This window comes from Fukomys damarensis, unplaced genomic scaffold (assembly GCF_012274545.1).
Source record: "Fukomys damarensis isolate Sample0158 unplaced genomic scaffold, DMR_v1.0_HiC HiC_scaffold_24, whole genome shotgun sequence".
NCBI lineage: Eukaryota > Metazoa > Chordata > Mammalia > Rodentia > Bathyergidae > Fukomys > Fukomys damarensis.
The window spans coordinates 58,791,425-58,797,424 of record NW_022900936.1 but is presented as its reverse complement, the minus strand read 5'-3'; the positions used below and the strand labels follow the sequence as shown (position 1 = coordinate 58,797,424).

General features: G+C 33.9%; 1 protein-coding gene across 2 annotated transcripts in view; it reads left to right on the top strand.

Moving 5' to 3' along the window:
• The first annotated feature begins 1,186 nt into the window (after positions 1-1,186).
• Zbtb20 (zinc finger and BTB domain containing 20) overlaps positions 1,187-6,000 on the top strand; it is a 357,321-nt gene continuing 352,507 nt past the window's right edge. Inside the window, exon 1 of one of the 2 annotated variants that reach the window (XM_033755905.1) lies at positions 1,187-1,205. The gene's annotated coding sequence lies outside the window, so the exon portion shown is untranslated. The remainder of the gene's footprint in view (positions 1,206-6,000) is intronic. The other variant, XM_033755904.1, reaches the window with a different exon arrangement.

Sequence of the window (6,000 nt, the reverse complement as noted above, 5' to 3'; positions counted from 1 at the left end):
TTCATTTTTGTAACTTTTAGCTACCCAAATTCCTGATTTCTCTAAATCACCTTTGGCTTAAACTAAGCGTGCTGGACACTCTCAAAGCTTTCATTGTGGGGCATTATTAAGTGTTAAAGGTGATCTCTGGGTGTGGCTTCTAAATTTTAGAGACATTGAAAAGAAACAGACATTTGCAGTATGATTAAGAGGTTGCTGTTTGTTAGGGAGGCAGTTGGGTTTTTTCAGTCCGTTTGTTTTTTGGTGTTTTGTTTCATTTTATTTTGTTTTTCAGACAGTCTCACTGTGTAGCTCAGGCTGGCCTTGAACTCACTGTGTAGTCCAGGCTGGCCTCAAACTCATGGTAGTGCTCCTGTGTTAGCCTCCAGAGTGTGGGATTACAGGCATGTGCCACCATGCCTGGCAGGGAAGCAGTTTTGAAAATACTGATTATATAATATTTGGGGACTTTATTGTTTTACAGTTAGAAGCTTTTTTAAATGTTAGTTTGGGATTGTTTTGTTGTCATGTAACAGCATAAATGTTTCTGTTTGAAAAGGGCAGAATTTCAGTTTATTCCTTGCATTTATCTTACCAGACTTGCATTATAATATTATATATTTATTTATACTCATGAAGGAGAAGTCCAGCACAACTCATGAAACAACTCATGAAACCAGAGATAATGAATCCATGGTTTGTTTCCCCACCATTGCCACAATATTTATATTCAGAACACAAGTAACAAAGAATCCAAAACAAGGAGAAACCAGTTTGTTTTTATCTAAGAAATGTTTAATTAAAAGCACAATAAGTTCAAATGGAGCTTCAAATCCTAATGGTTTACAATGGTTTGATTTATTTTTTAAGCAGACCATGGATAATTGACCGTAAAAATAACTTGATCAATACAAGTTACAGTGAATTGCAGAAACAGACAGCAAGTCCTTCATAAGTAGCTGCAACTGGTTGGAGACCCTCAATTCAAACATTTAGACAGTTACAAAAGCCACTATTTCAGTGAATGGTTACATTTTAATTCATAAAGGGAAGTACTTTTTACTTTCTATATATTATCACTGAGTCAGTGTCCCAAAATAACAAATGGATTTTTTCTGTGATTACCACATTGTCATATATTTATTAAATACCTACCCCATACAATTTTTTTTTCATTCCAGAATGTTTCACTACCACTGACTTGATATTCCTCACATTGCTGGCTGGTAAGTAACTTTCATTATTTCTAAATGACAATCCAAAATATTGAGATACAAAGAAGACAAATATATTTCTATTATCTTCAGAAAAACATTAAGCCTAAGGGCTGTGATGAGTTTACAACTTCAAGTACTAAATTTGAATTGAGTATACTTTGACATTGTAAAAGGTATATCTTTCATATGTGGCTGTTCATTTGAAATACCATCAGTCAGAAGGATTAGAAACAATTCCAAGACCCATTGTCATGAATATTGATAAATATCTTCTAATAAGTTTGTTGCATACAGTGGTATAAGTACTCAGGGACTTCTTTGGAAGTCTCTGTAGAAATCTTTTTTTTTTTTTTTTCAAAGTCAACTCCAGAGTGCAAAAATGGTTGATAAGATGAAGGAGGGCACTAATGTTTCCTCTGTGGAACACTGAATGTTTGGCATTAAGCAAACACACAAAACCTTCCAAACATATTTTGTGATACTTTGAACTACCCATTTGTATTCTATAATATTCTGCAAATTTGAAATGCATTTGATTCATTTGGGTTAAGAGCTAAGAGACAACCTACCATGTGGGAAAAAAATTTTATCAGCTGTTCCTCAGAGAAAGGACTACTATCTAGAATATATAAAGAACTTAAAAAAATCAGACCTCTCAAATAATAAAGACCCCCATTCAAAAATGGGCCTCTGAAATGAACAGAAATTTCTCAGACAAAGAAGTTAAAGCAGCTGTTCATTTGAGAGATACAAATGAAAACAACACTGAGATACCCCCTCACCCCAGAAAGAATGGCTACTATCAGCAAATCAACCAACAACAAAGACTGGTGGGGCTGTGGAGAAAAAGGAATCCTGCTCCACAGCTCGTGCGAGTGTAGACTGGTGCAACCACTGTGAAAATCATTACTAGGATTGGAAGTCCCCTTTGACCCAGCTCTTCCCCTGCTGAATATCTTCCCAAAAGAATTAAAAGGATCATACCACAGTGATACATGTTCACCCATGTTTATAGTGGCACAGTGTGTAATAGCTAAAATTTGGAACCAGCCCAATTGCCCATCAACTGGAGACTGGATAAAGAAGATGTATGTATATGTATGTATGTATGCAGATAGACAGATAGATAGATAGAGATATATAGATATAGACATAGATATAGATATAGAGATATATAAAGTGGAGTGGTACTGAGCCATAAAGAACAGGAAACTAGAGACATATACAGCTAGAGGACATAGTCTAAATTGAAATAAATAGGCCACACGTGTGAATACCGACTAGTTTCTCTGGTGTGAAAAACTAAGTGTAAATAAGGATCAAAATGTATAATTGATAATGTGAAATAGGAAAAAAAAAAGGTCTAGAGGAGTAGGGGGAGTGGGAGGGGTAGGGGAAAGGAAAGAAGAGAAAAGAAAAAATATGAGAAAAGAAAAAAATGGAAACAAATTCATTGTAAATAGGGAAGGGTGGAGAGGGTGGAAAGAGGGCAGGGGAATGGGGAAAAAATAAGAACCAGGGTACATCATGTAAAGGTACAAGACCCCAATGAAATATGTAATTGTATTGTATACCTAAAATGTACCAATAAATTTAATGAAAAAAAAACAGTTACGATTACTCTTGCATATACCTAAAATGGAAAAGAAAAATGCCCTTAAGGAATATGAATAAGGTCACCCCCATTTTTTCAATTCAAGTAGGAAGACCAAAACCAGAGCTGCAAGTCAGCATAAATTTGAAGTTTTTGTCTTTTAATGAAAATTGGTAAAATTTCAAAAAGTGTGGTACCCTGGCCTCCTAGAATCATTGATATTTCAGTGGCTGGCAGGAGAGCACAGGTTAAGACTGAGGGTGCATTGGTAGAGTATTATAAAGTCAGACAGAGCTCTAAAGAGCTGAGTTTGATACAGGTTGACCTGAATTTAAATGCACTGGCAAATAAATCCAAGGGGGAGGAGGACTTGCCTGGCATCTGACTGTGCTCTGCCCAACTCCAGGCCTATTTAGTCATGAATATCATATTCAGCCAAACCTTTAAAAGTTATACTCTTGACTTCACTTTATATGAATGTGCATAAAACGAGGAAAATCAGCTCTTAGGGTAATAAAGATAGCTTTCTAACAGACTTTCCATATCCGTTGCACATAATCCATTGTTGTCACAATGTTGTTTCTGATTCTGTTGCTCATTTATCTCTGTCTCTCTGAGCATATCCTTCTCACTACTGAAGGCCACAGACTTTAGGACTGTAACTCCCTCTGCCTCCCCACTCTAATGCTTTATTTGTTCTGTTGCTCAAAAAAGAAACCCAATACAGTGTGAGCCTCAGGAGCTCCAGGGACAGGCTTTTTGGTAACTTTAATTTGTCACTCCCTTTGCATTCATCACAAAATGATCTCATCACAAAAGGGCCTGAATTTCACACTCTTGTTGGCTTTCAAAGAAGCCAGTTCCTCCCTTATTTCTATCCAACACACAGAAAGATCTTTATGTTTTTATGATCAGATAAAATCTGTATTGACATTTCTTTTCCTCTGGTTCTATTTCACTTCTAGGTATGAAGATTTAAACTATTAGGGAAATGCTGTGTGTTTGCAGTTTCTCATTTTAGTAAATGCAAAGCTCCTTGGTAAAGAAGAGTATATCTTTTCTATTAATGAATAAATATTTATTTAATTTTAAAATGATGCATGGTCAATAAAAATAGTTTGGAAAAAATACATAGGTGTAAAGTGAAGAAAAATTAAAATAATTATTTTCCTACTTAAATTTGATCATTAATAACCATTTAGTATATTTTCTTTTTCTCATTTCCCCTGAGGATATAGTTGTAAATGTACTGTAATCATACTTTGTATATAATCTTGTGCCCAACTTTTAGAATTTAACCTAAAAATTTTACGTGTAATTACATAGACATTTTAAATAAATATTACTATTCCTGAAGAGGAATAGCTCATTTAACCTAATGTGCAAAAAGAGCATTATTATTATTATTATTTACTTTTTACTTTACACCTGGACAATTCCTTACATAGAAACAGTAAGCGAATCAGTCCATAAACAATGAATACATGAATGAAAATTCAAATCAATATATATTTTTTAATTTATTTTATGAAGAATTTCAAATATATGAATGTAAGATAGATTACTAGAATGACTCCAATGTACCTCCTATCTAACTTGTAAAATAATTTGTGGCCTATCAGTTTCCTGCTATAATGCCATGTTGTTTTGAAACAAACCACAAACAATATAGCATTTAATTCATTAATATATCAGGCTTACCAGGAGACTTTTACATGTTAGAGTTAAAACCACTCAAATAAATTACCTAATTTTCATATATCACAATATTCCTTTAGTATCTTGACATCATATTTTCTATATGTAATAATTGCTTATAAATTCTCTGTGGTGTGTTTCATAATATAAGGTACATCTAAAAGCCAAAAGGTGGTTTAGTTGACTAGAGAGACATTTCATAGACTTGAAAATATTTTGGGGAAAACTCTTTTTTTGGCACATTTTTACTTGACTCAAATATAGGGTGATAATTTGCATTCCAGACCCATACAGAATTAATTATACTCATTATTGGACATATTCATCTGCTAGGTAAGATTGTTTATCTTTAAACAAAAATGTAGGTAGCCCTCTGACTACTTAAAACTCTAGTCTAGCTGCAGCCACCTCATACTAGATAGGGGAAAAACTACTTAAGCCCAACATAACACTGTACTTAAAACTTTATAGTTGTAAGATTTATTGACAAGAATGGAAAGAATATGATGGATACATGAGACTCTTAAGTTTGTAGAAGGAGAAATTATAATAGTTTGAGGCATATTTTAAAAAACACTATGAGCAGAAGGAGTTGGTATGTTGCAGAACAATATCTGTATGTATTATTTCTCCAGTGTGTTCTAAGAATGTTCAAAGAACCCTTTTTGAGCCATCCTTCCCTAGCTAGGTTCTCCACACAGAGAGTGCCACAGATCGTGAATGCTCTGTGCATATTATAGAGAAACTATATTAGAGTTTTTTTCTGTCTTTGAATTATAGCTCAGTGATTGTTAAGTAGCAATGTGCTGTCCAACACTCATCAGAAATTCAGGATATGAATAACTAAATAACATACTTCCTCAGTGTAAGCTGAATTTATGTGTTACTCTGGTCTATTTAATCTTAGGAGCACAGTTTGCATTGGCCTCGAAAGTGAGTAGCTAGAATATTGATGTGTCTAACCCTTGCGGTAGCAAAAAAGAGCTTCTCCACAACACTAAATCTCTAGAAAAATATGATAGTTTACAGTATGGACACATATAAAATATTTTCAGCCAAAGATAGTAGAGAAATGCACATGAAAAAAAACAATAACATAAGCAATAAACTATCACAAGCAAACAGAGCATCTGTTAAATTTGCTGGACTAGATGGTGTAAACAATACATACAAACTATTGGGGTTTTTTTTCTTCATCTTTTAATCAGTGCTTTCTTCTACCCTGACTTGGCATCAACATCATTAAAATATCAGCAAAAGGTCAGAAATGCATCTAATGACTTGGTATTCAGGCAAGTTTCATAAAGATACATAGGAATTAGCCATTATACTATTTGGAAGTGGCAAAGATATTTTACCATATCCAAAAATAGTCACATTGAAAAGCAGCTGTCCTTTTCATCATTATTTTAAGATTCATATTAAAAACACAACAGGTAAAATAAAGGCGTGTTTTATTCTGTTCTTTCAGCATCATTTTCTTATGTACTGTCTTATGTTTTGTCTCCCGTG